This window comes from Panulirus ornatus, chromosome 32 (genome assembly GCF_036320965.1).
Source record: "Panulirus ornatus isolate Po-2019 chromosome 32, ASM3632096v1, whole genome shotgun sequence".
Taxonomy (NCBI): domain Eukaryota; kingdom Metazoa; phylum Arthropoda; class Malacostraca; order Decapoda; family Palinuridae; genus Panulirus; species Panulirus ornatus.
In genome coordinates, this window is record NC_092255.1 from 21,796,767 (window position 1) to 21,809,482 (window position 12,716).

At 46.2% G+C, this 12,716-nt stretch overlaps 1 protein-coding gene across 2 annotated transcripts in view; it reads right to left on the reverse strand.

Moving 5' to 3' along the window:
• LOC139759163 (uncharacterized) overlaps window positions 1-12,716 on the reverse strand; it is a 350,907-nt gene that overhangs the window by 327,377 nt on the left and 10,814 nt on the right. The window lies entirely within an intron of this gene.

The following is a 12,716-nucleotide window of genomic DNA, read 5'->3' on the forward strand; positions in this document are numbered from 1 at the left end:
CCGATGATGATGAGGAGCAGGAGGAAAAATAATGTTGTTTATACGACATCAGACCTCAGCTTATCACCCACAGGTACTCAACTGTCACCTGACAATCTAACCTTAGCTCTTTCCGTCCCATGGTACAGTCACTGTAACGTCTCAAGATTAGGTAACACGAAGGATTGCGTTCTGGTCAGAAAAGGAGAAAGGAAAGTATTATTGCTTGGGATGGGAACCTCTGGTATTTTCGTAAGGTCACGCTGCTTCACTGTGGTCTAAATACCCTGGTAAAAAGAGAAATGGAAAATCATGTGTTCTGATCACCGCCGTCACCTCCGTGGTCCACAATGATCAAAGCAAGATAACAAGAGATCAGATTTTGTATACATCACTCCTGTAACCTTTTGCCACTGGAATGTCACGAGATATCGCTATAGACACATACACACACACACACATGTATATCATCATTATCAGACAGCCCCAGGGACCTTCTATGTGGTTCCTGCTCACGAGCAGGAAAATGATGAAATCCCCTAGGGCGGGGAGGTTCTCGATGAGGCTGTACTCCTTTCCTTCCATGGACGATTGTACAGCTCGCGTAGGATGACTTGTCCGGTGAGTGTAAAGCAGGAGTAAGCTTTTCACATCTATTTGGGAGTTGGTGGTTAGTTATGGAGTAGTATGGATGGGAAGGGTCTAATGATGTTACAAAGAATTGAAAGCCAAATATACTGATGTGGGATTCTGTTCGGAAAGACCTTCAATTTACTCTGTATGTGTTGAATGCTTGTGGTTGTTATGCAGCCAGTGACTGCTCGGAGTGTTCTGTTCTGTACGGGTTCCAGCTTCTGACAGGGTGGATGACTAAGCTGGTGAGGCGTAGTTTAGGGTGGAGCGAAAGAGTTGTCTGTAGGAAATCCTCAGAGATCCTTATTCTCGTCCAAATTTGGTACAAAATCAGCGTTCTGAAGGCATTTGGTCTGTTGTTTGTATTGATGTATGGAGTGCAGGAAGTGAATATCGTGTGTGTCGCGTTTGTGATGCTTAGACTAGTATGTGTTTTCTTTAGTGGGATGCGATTGTCCATTCAAGGTTAATGAGAGGGAGTGCAGGTTGGGTTCATGTCTGTCTGAGGCTAAATAAAAGTGAGGTTAGGCTGGTGGCGATCCTGACATCCTTTACTGGGTGAGCCTCTGGTCCAGTTACGTAATGCAGTGTTGCATGTTTGTTGTTTCTCTAGGATGCCAGTGTTGTGATGTGACTACAAAACAAATACACACACACATACACACACACACACCCTGGCCTTTTCCAGGTACCCTTTACCTATTAGGTAATTACACACACGCTGCCTCTTATGTATATGTATATATATATATATATATATATATATATATATATATATATATATATATATATATATATATATATACTCAAGACAAATAATATCTATGACTGCTTTCATGTTAATGTAACCATTTGTGTTCATTATTCTCAGCTGCAGGAGGTGAACTTGTGGTGGAGTACATCGGTCGGAGCGACGGGCAGCGGGGCTTCGAAAGGATAACTTTATTGTGTATCTAATTGGCCAACAACAACAGGAGCCCCGGGGGCCCCTGAGCAGGAGTCGCGGCTCCTCACCGCTCTGCCCCTCCCCCGTACTCAGCTGCTGTTCCCAGACATTCCATTATTAGCATAAACACTGTGTCGCGGCCGAGTCTTCCCTCCCTGTGTCACCTCACTCTCTCTCTCTCTCTCTCTCTCTCTCTCTCTCTTTCTCTCTCTCTCTCTCGGGAGGGGGGGGGGGCATGGTACTGAGCTCTCGTACGTACACCCCCCCCTCTTCCCAACACACACAGAGACCTGGTAATGTCCCCTTGTAAAAGCCAAGCCCCCTCCTCCTCCCCATCTCTCTCTCTCTCTCTCTCTCTCTCTCTCTCTCTCTCTCTCTCTCTCTCTCTCTCTCTCCTCTCGGCTTGGCTTCACAATCTGGCCGTTCGCGCCCACAAAGAGTAACTTTCGTAGCGGACAATAAGCGTGCTGAAAACCTGTGTGTTTATCTGTAGTGGCCACAATGTGGGCAGGGTTGTCGAAGCACTATATCGCCCCGGGAGGCGGGGGAATTTGTCATTGTAGCTCCCCGCGCCATGCTGGGGTCGACAGAAGGCAACCGTTTGACGCCGGCCAGTTCTAGGGCGGAGACTACCACCCGTTTTCTTTGTTTCTCGTTTTCTTGTAGTTTATCAGAGCTTATGTTTACATTTGGAAGAAAATAAGTAGCAGACGCTAATAAGGGACTTATTAAGAGGCTAGATTAAGAGTAAACAAGTACAGGTAATTACGTAAAGTATATATAAATGTTTACTGTAAACAGGCGCCGCCAACCTTGTTCGTGCGTCATTCATCACGAAGTTATGACGTCACGCCAACATGGCCGCCACCCGTAGTCTGAACATGGCGCTCGCAAGGGATGTGTACCGAGCCATGATGTCCTGCTGACTCTCTCGTATCACCACCCAAGGCTTTAACCCATCTTAAACACTCAGGTAAACCAAGTACTTCCACTAGTGTCGACGTGCCTGTAGTTATATCTAGTGAGAGGATCATAATGATCGTTTAATACCTATTCTTTAAGGAGTGGGAAGGCTGAAAAGGATATTCCTATGGTCTGAAGCCAAGGTCAAGGACGGAGACTCGGATGCGGTGTCCGAATTAGGCTCAGCATGCAGATGTAGGTATGACTCAAGGTAAGGTCACTTCCCCCAGCATGTAGTGTCACGACGCATTCAATTCCCTGTCAGGGTATGAAGTAAAGCCCTATATTTCTTGCCCGTCTCTCTTCCTGGCTTTCCTTAAATATTCATAAGCCATTAGATGATCGATCTATTCAAAATACAGAGGGATAAATAATTCTCACGCGGGGTAATAACAGAGCGGAGAGAGGAAGACACGTCTGGCATGCTAATTAAGCAGCAAGCAGAAGGAGGTGCTCACTGCTGGCTCCGAACGGCTCCTTCCCCGCCAGGCCTCAGTAGGAACTTTTTCTCCCGGTAAATCTGTCCGCAGATGACATTTCCAACCGCAGCCTGGCATGTCTTGGGACGTTGTTATGGCGGCGTCCCTCAAGGTGGTCCGCGGGTGTCCTTCCGCAGGCGGGTCGGCCTCAGAACTCATCTTGCACCGCCCGACAACTTAGACCGCGGAACTTCAATGGCTGCCGTGGCTTCTGATCAAATAATCCCGAACGTCTCGATGCTGCTGGGCGATGATTACGCACTGAACTCCACTCGAACTAAATCTTTTAATTGAACCATCGGTTAAGTGCTACATCTCACGAGCTGGCTTATGGCACCTCCTCACGAGCCGAACACGGTTGACTAATGTCCTCCAGAGCAAGAGTTCATTATTATTTTTCCTTTTCTAATGCGTGACACGGAGCTATAAGCCATCTTGTGAGATGTAGCATTTAATCGAAGGTTCAATTAAAAGATCTAGTCCGAGTAGACTTACTTGCGTAATTATCCCATCGGCAGACCCTTGATGTTTGACATGATTTAATCAGAAGCCAAAACAGAGGAATTAGCGACGCTCTCAAGAACTAGCCGACAATGTGTTAGCTGCCGATACAAATTTGCCTTGACTGCTGGCTGCCTCAGGCTTCAGTTGTGCCTTCTCCTCGTCGCAATGAATCAACAGAGCTCTTGTCCAAACATCACTCCCTTATTTCGACGTTATTACCCTTGAGAACGATGTGGGGGAAACCATTCAACACCATGTTGTTACCGTGGAGTACGACGGTACGACCCTTGAACACATAGTTACGACCCCTGAGCATGATGGCCTGGTCTCTGACCTAACCCTTATTGGCTAAGTGAGAGATCAGGCCATCAAACTCGGGAGTCGCACCGTCGTCGTGCTCAAGGGTCAGACGTAACGTTGGGCTCAAAGGTCCTCCTTCAAGGAGGTACCTCGTAGTGCAAGTTGCTGAGATGCGTAAGTTGCTTGATGATATTTGAAGTGCTTCTGCAACTGCCCGGACTATCCTTCTCCTCTGGAGAGCTGGTTAGATAATTTCGAATGTAACTGTAGTAACCAAGGAGACATTGTTCGCTAAGTATCAACAGGTTTGAGCTATCATCACACCCAGCCTGACACCATCAAAGCACACAGTCTTGCACCATCACCGTGAATACTATTGCACCACACAGTCTTGCACCATCACCGTGAACACTATTGAACCACACAGTCTAGCACCATCATAACGCCCAGGATGGCGTTATCATAACATGAAGCATTTTCAGCATTGTAACGCATCCCAACACCATTATAAAGCCCAACCATCCACCTTCACAACAGTTGTGCACCAACATAACACAGCCTTGTAACATTATAACACCTAACCTTGCACCATAACATCTAACACACTTACGAAACCACATTACCAAAGCAAAAAAAAAACATCATAATGGATCACAAAGCTCCACCACACCATATAAACTTTCTGGGCACCTCTCATGTGTCTTTACATAAAGTAGTTATAGAGCACTTTTGAGAACAATATCATATCTACACCACAATACTACATTCTATTCAGCAACACACCTTCATAACCCAACAACACGCAACTCGACACTAACTGAAACCCATTGCACCACCCCATCATCCAGCTTTACGTCACTATATGATGTAGAGGAGTACTTTTATAGTGTAACGGTGATGATAATCGAAATAGAGGACACAGAAGTTTGAAAATTTTACATGATACTAAAAGATGTTTAAGAGATGAGACCCCACGAGTGTAGAACTCCCTCCCTGTACTGTACAAACAGGAATTACACTGCCTTCAACCATGAACCAGCGCCATAGTCACAACCAGACCTTACACTCACCTCCGCGCCGACACACACACACACACACACACACACACACTGGTTAGTCCTGCAACAGCGGCATCAACACCGCTCCACAGCACTGACTCACAGCGACGTCGGCACAGCTCTACCACGAACCAGACGCAACACCACCCCTTCCCACATCCACCGCTACCCGCCGTCTACGCTAACACAAATCCTCCACTTTGTTAACTAAATGGTCGAACTTTACCGGCACGGGCTCTTCTAAGCGTTACTGTACAGCAGTCCACAAGTATTCCACTGAAAATCAATTTGTCCTTAAGCAAACACGGGTCTGCTGTGGCCTCTGGCCCTCAGCGAGAGCTGTCTGGCTATCTCTCTCGGCGTACCTCAGTATCTCACTCATACCTATTTGTCTCTCAGGAATGCCCGCTTTGCCAATAAAGTTTGAGATATTGCGCTGTTTGGGGGTGCCCGCTGTGTGGTGTATAAACAGGCAGCGAGGGGGCAAGGCACCATACTGATCTCGGTGTATATTTCATCGCGGCCGCCAGGTACAGCAGGGCTATGGGTTTTAAATGGGGGGTGGAACTGGTCATGGAGATAATATTATGATCAGCTGAGCATTTCAGCTTTATTTTTTTGTTTCCGTGTACTGCTGTTGTTGTTGTTGTTGATGACGCGGTCGGTGTTCCGAAGAGCTTGAGGGGAGGATGGGGGGGGGGGAGGGGGGGAGAGTCGTGTAGTGAGGCTTGTGGAATATATTTCTGCTTGAGGATCTGGTGGGGTTGTCTGCCTCACCGTATACCTCGTGAACGAGGATCCCTTTGTGCCAGTCATGCATGTCTCGATGGTCGAGAATTATTTATGGGGGCGGCTGTTTATGGCTAGTTAGTATCCCGTGTGTGTGTGTGTGTGTGTGTGTGTGTGTGTGTGTGTGTGTGTGTGTGTGGGTGGGTGGGTGGGTGGGTGTGTTCGGTTCTGTGTGTGCGTCTGTGTATGTATGGCAGTGGATCCTTCCTTCGCTTAGTTTCTCATTGTGTTTATGGCTGTGACGACCACCATGGAACACGGAATCACCGACAGCCACTATCCCTCAGGATCACCAACAGCCATTGCTACCCTTCCCCAGAGACAGAGGTGAGGCTAGACATCAACGACCACCACCCTCCCCCAGAGATGGAGGTGAGGCTGGCCATCAACGACCACTACACTCCTCCAGAAACGGAGGTGAGGCTGGACATCAACGACCACTACCCTCCCCCAGAGACGGAGGTGAGGCTGGCCATCAACGACCACTACACTCCTCCAGAAACGGAGGTGAGGCTAGACATCAACGACCACTACCCTTCCTCAGAGACGGATGTGAGGCTGGACATCAACGCCACTACCCTCCCTCAGAGACGGATGTGAGGCTGGCCATCAACGACCACTATCCTCCCCTAGAGACGGACGTGAGGTTGAGCATGCGACTCCCCGCTAAACCCTCGCCATTCCGGCCTCTACAGATGGGACGTTTATACCCACCGTTCGCCCGGCGTCCACAAGCGACAGGTCCCGTCTTGCCAAATATCTTATGCAAACCGACGCGGAACAAAGCAGATCTTGGCGCTCTGGGATGATAAAGGCTGCTAATTCGGTCTCACGGAGTTCTTTACTTTCCTTAATTCGGTCTCATGGAGTTCTTTACTTTCCTCAATTCGGTCTCACGGAGTTCTTTACTTTCCTTAGTTCGGTCTCATGGAGTTCTTTACTTTCCTCCTTTACTTTTCTTTGGTACTTTACAGATCTGGTGTCTGTGCTACATTTTCGTTTGGCGCTGTCTGTAATCTCATCATAAATATTCTAAAGCCTATATGCTTAAATATACATCCAACATGACAGGAAAGACATGAAATACACATACATTACATGAAATACATAATTTCACAGCGGCCCTAAAGGTCTATGCATCTCTTTTTTTACCAGACGATTCCTATAGAAAAAACAAAATACTTTATAAATGACATTATAATGTCTGGACGTAGACTGATGCTGTTGGATCTGTTAAAAGACCTGCGACAACCAGAGCAATCCGTAGCTCTGACCAGACCCGGGCAATCATATCATTCTTTCTCTTGCACTTCCCTTCACCTTAACTTCTCTCCTGCACCTACCCTTACTTCCTCCTGCTCCTCCTCCTCCTCCTTCCCCATGATGCATGTGACACGCTGCCGATGCTTCATCTGACTGGTGGCAATTGAAACCAGAAGACCCCACTGGCTCACCACAGTCTCGTTCTATAAGCGGGAATATTCTTAAAAAAAAAGTTTTCTCTACTCTATATATATATATATATATATATATATATATATATATATATATATATATATATATATATATATATATATACATATATACATATATATATATATATATATATATATATATATATATATATATATATATATATATATATGATGTCTCTAACAAATAGTAGTTGTTTTCCTGACACAAATGAATGTGTGGTAACAGAGAGGGGTATCAGGCACTCATATCAACATACAAACACACACACACACACACACACACACACACACACACACACACACACACACACACACACACACAAACACAGATATATAGATAGATAGAGAGATAAAAGATATATAGATAAAAGATAGATAGATAGATAGACAGATGGAGAGAGATGGATAGATAAATAGATATAAGAGGGGAAGGCTAGTTTTCGTATAACAGCTTAGACACATATTCATTCTTGTCATAAAATAAATATTTCTTGTTTCTCTCGTTTAGGAGCATTCGCATCACCACTCACTTGCCTCTGCCCCTACCACAGTCCCGCCATGCCCACATCACGGTAACCCAGCCTCCTCCTGATCCACGACCACCTCACTTTGCCAACCACCCTGGCCCCACCGCGGTTCGCACAGCATCATAAAACCCATGCATCAGGCGCTCCTCTTCCTCCCCCTGGTGTCGGCGTGGAAAGCAACAAGTTTCGGCCGTACCACACAACACAGAACCAACTGTTGGATCGAATATTGACGGAGATGCTGCTGCGAGATCCCCACCGCCTACCCCAACCCAGTCTCGTCCGCTCGCAAAACTACGAAAGCCATCATAAGAAACCACGATACTCAAGTCTGATTTCCACTTCTATTCCATATATATATCCTTCCTTTCCTTCATACTATTCGCCATTTCCCGCATTAGCGAGGTAGCGTTAAGAACAGAGGACTGGCCCTTTGAGGGAATATCTTCACCTGGCCCCCTTCTCTGTTCCTTCTTTTGGAAAATTAAAAAAAAAAAAAAAAATGAGAGGGGAGGATTTCCAGCTCCCCGCTCCCTTCCCTTTTAGTCGCCTTCTACGACATGCTGAGAATACGTGGGAAGTATTCTTTCTCCCCTATCCCCAGGGATAACCATATATATATATATATATGTATATATATACACACCAGTCAATACAACAGTTCCAAAACGTTAACTGATACAGTCACACTAGACATTACATTAAGGGACCTCACTGGTTAACCTAGACCTCCCCACCAGTCACCCCACCTGGCCTCACCTGAACTACACACCAATAAGCTTAACAGGACCCCCATCACGACGAACCAATAATCACACCACTCGCTGCTCCAGCACCAGTCACTGCTACAGTCACCATGACACAGAAGGACTAGGTCAACCATTCATCATGTCACTGCTAATCACTTTCATTCATCAAGTCACTGCCAATCACTTTCATTCATCAAGTCATCGTCAATCACCAGTTCATCAACCGCTACCACTATCATCACGTGATGGCCAATCGATACCGGGTCATGAACCCTCTCCTGGTCGGTCCTGTCCATTCACAAATACATGACCCGTTGACAGGTAACCAACACCTATCACCTGAGCACCAATACCCAGGTCACCCAGCATCTACCAGGTCAAGGTCAATCACCAGGTGCACACCCCGGTGATCACTCCCCCAGAGATACCACAGTGAGGTCACCCACCACACAGCTGACCACCACGTCCATCTTCACCCACCTTGCTGTAGGGCAAGGTTCTCCCTTGCTCGCTCACCGCCCTTCTTTCCCTCCATACTAAAAGAAATACCTTTCTATACATCTAAGACACATGAACAGAGCTGGAAAAATATAAAGAACTTCAATGTCAATTGAAGTGGTGAAAGTACGAAAAGTTGATCGGCTACGTTATAATACAAGCTCGTAAATATGGTATATTGTGCACTGGCTCGTGAAATGTGGCTGTGTTCTGGCTGACTAGGGTGTTGTGAAGGAAGCACTGCTTGTGTACTGATGGTGAAAGGAAATAACTGACTGCTTTCTGAGGGTGTTGTGAAGGAAGGACTAGTGTACTGGGTTGTGAGGGAAACACTGACTTTGACTGCGTTGTGAAGGAAGCACCGGCATACTGGGTTGTGAGGGGTGTTGTGAAGGAAGCACTGGTTGTGTACTGGCACGAATGGATTTCTAGGTCAAAACGAACCATTCAGGAGGTTCGATGAACCAACCCTCCAAAAGTCTCCTGAAGCGAAAAATTTACGTGTCTATAGTGAACAATTAACAAGCCTCTACACCGAACCGTCCATAAGGCTTTACAGCGAGCCAATCACAAGCCTCATCTCTTAACGATTCAGTAAAACTAACAACGATGATATCAATATCGTGATGATCAATGATGACGATAGAGACCCACAAACCAATACAATTGATCATTATGATCACAGTTCAGTAAAGCCCACATCCCATCCTCGGTAATTACCAACCCGAAGACAAAATAAGAGAAAATAACAGATGTGGAAGAAAACGGCAGTACAGCACGTCCAAGACCCTAATAATAGTAGATGACGCAGAGATACAGACAGATAGATAAGAGTAAGTCCCAAACAAACAGACAGATAAAGGAGTAAACAGCCAGATGTTTGGCTTGTGAGACACTCCAGTACATCAAACTCTGTGGTGACTGTCATCCTCAATAATCGACCTCCATTCTCCTTTCTTTTTTTTGTAATAACCCTCAGCCCAATGACGTTTGAAACCGTTTACACGTTTTCAGTAATGCCTTGCAAAACGTTATTTTCTGAAAGATGTAGGATATTGCGTTTCTGGCATCTTACGTCATCGATTAGATTATTTTTTTTTCCTATTGGCATTAATATTCAACATTAATGAGAGTGATGATGGTATACCATAGTCAGAATACTTCTAATACAGCTCTGTCGGTATGGTAATTAATTGGCAGCAGCTTCATCCATACGTACAAAGTATGTAATTCTCCTCATCATTCAAGAAATATCTCTCAAGATATCTCCAAATTCCTGCAACAACAGCACAATCGCCACATTCTCTCTGAACACCGAAAACTCAGCCGCCCCCATCTGCCGCACTAGCAAGAAAGCTATGGGACTGACCTCCTGATTTCCTCTTCCTTCTGTAGTAGAACCTCGGTCCCTTATCAAGCCACCTCTCCTGTATCTGCATCATGAGATCCCAAGCAAAGACCACCTCACCTACTGGATGCCTGACTCACTTGCTGCATCCATACCAGCACCACGGGACTCCGGCCAAGCCTGCCTCAACTCCTCCCCACACAAAGCCTTACCATAACCCTGTATCATGTGTAGCTGCTCACCTACCTATGCACTTATCCAATAAGGCCTGTGATTACACTACGAGTGAAAAGCCATCTTCAGCGAGACTATATCATCGTTCGTTGACAGAAGTCGAGTATAGTTTCGCCAAAGAGTTTCTCACGACCGGAAGGAGCACAGCTTTGAAGCTACAGGAGCACCTAGGAAGGGAGTCCTGGAGTATAAACTGAACTGTGGATTTCTCGTATCCCTCCCTCAGTTGTTCACCAATACAAAGGAATTTTGTATTTTGTACGTATTTTGTATTTATGTATTTTGTATTTTGTACGTGTCACCAAGGATAATGGTCTCGAGCTCAGTGTACGGTCTCATGCCTCTACGTAACACACACACGCACACACACACATGGTAAGCATAACCCCTCCTTTTTTCCCCTAAACGTGACCCATCTTGTCATACCAGCGCCCTACGACGTGCCAGATTCACCCATGCCATACGTGCCTCCTCCCTCCCATCATGGTTCTCCTCACTCCCTGTCTGCGTGCGTTCATGTTCCCTCAACGTTGTCTAACTCTACTTGACTCACACCCAGCCATCCATCATCGACATCTGCTGAATAGCGCTTATTCCTACTTTAATGTATCTGTTGTGCTGGTTTTTTTCATTCTTCCTTTCTTTAACTTCCACACTTCCCATCAATGCTCATTGATTTCCCTTCTCCTTTTCATTCCGAGAGAGAGAGAGAGAGAGAGAGAGAGAGAGAGAGAGAGAGAGAGAGAGAGAGAGAGAGAGAGAGAGAAATAAAAGTTTTCTCACTGCATATCTTGACGTCCTCAATCTTCACTAATGAGTCCAGCGTACTTCCTTCTCCTTCCTGTGTGCGAGCCTTTATTTCCACCAGCATCATCTCCGCACCTCCATAGCCCCTTGCTGAACCATGCGTTCCTCCCCCTCCTCCTGCTCCTCCTCCCCGATCCCTACAAGAGGCGGCCCCCACCACCACCAGGCGGGTCAGCAGGTGATTGAGGGGGCTGTCTGCCAATCTGACATAATAGGGGGCTAAAGTGTGGGCTCGGGTGGACGGCATAAATCATGCTGGCTGACGGGGCCGGCCGCTACCTCCTCTCCCTGCATGCCTCCTCCTCCTCCTCCCCCCCTTGACGACCTCCTCCAACCACGGTGGACCCACACGGGCGGACGCAAGCGAGGCAGCGGGGAGCGAGGCGAATGAAGCGGATGGATTGAGGAAGGAGCGAGTGATGAACGAATGGATGATTTGGAAGAATGAGTCGCGGAAGGAAGAGATCGAACACAAACATGGATGAAAGGTTGAAGGAAGCTGGACCCGGTTGGATCACAAGCGGTAGAGACACAGAGAAGGGTAGGACACACACAGGGTAGGGTAGCGCCGCAGAGGTTACGGTAGGGACGCAAGTGTGCTGGACATGGGAAGGTAAAGGCGGTGCAAAGCAGGAGTACAGACGTGGACACTGGGCAGGATAGGTCACAGCAGAACAAGTAATACACGTGCGAACATACAACTCGTTGATGCTCGGAGGGGGATGGAACACAAGCGTGCTGGGAGGAACACACGGGGTACAGACGTGGACATGTGGCAAGGCAGGACAGGAGAGAGAGAGAGAGAGAGAGAGAGAGAGAGAGAGAGAGAGAGAGAGAGAGAGAGAGAGAGAGAGAGAGAGTCTTACAACACTACAATTCTCGTCTAAAAAAGAATACGAGTATTATGAAAAATGTTGCAAAAAACTATAAATATATAATACAACATGAAAGATTACGTCAGAATAGGTTATTTCAAAGCCTGATACATGCTGTTGCATTTATACATAAGGGTCAGACGAAAACACCTCAATCGATACAGTCAGATGTCACTTACATTCAAAAGCTATTTTAAAGAAATGTTCGTCCAGTTTGCGAATACACACGGAAAGAAATCTCCTAGAAGTGTTGTTGCTGCAACTGGAGATCAAATATAATCTCCGCGCATCTATCCGTACGAATCTTTACAAAACTGACGGTACGTTGCCGCCCAAATATATAAAAACAAAAAATTTAGCTCCATCTGCATGAAAAGTTAAAAAAAAAAAGACATCCATAACTTGCATCCTGACAAATGTGAGTTACACTGACATATGCAGAGTAAACACACAGCTGAAGATAAACATTAAAAGTTGAACTGTTGGGCAAATGCCAAAACGGAGACAAATAAATCACTTGGAAGAGAAATAACATCAAAGCCTTTTCCAATT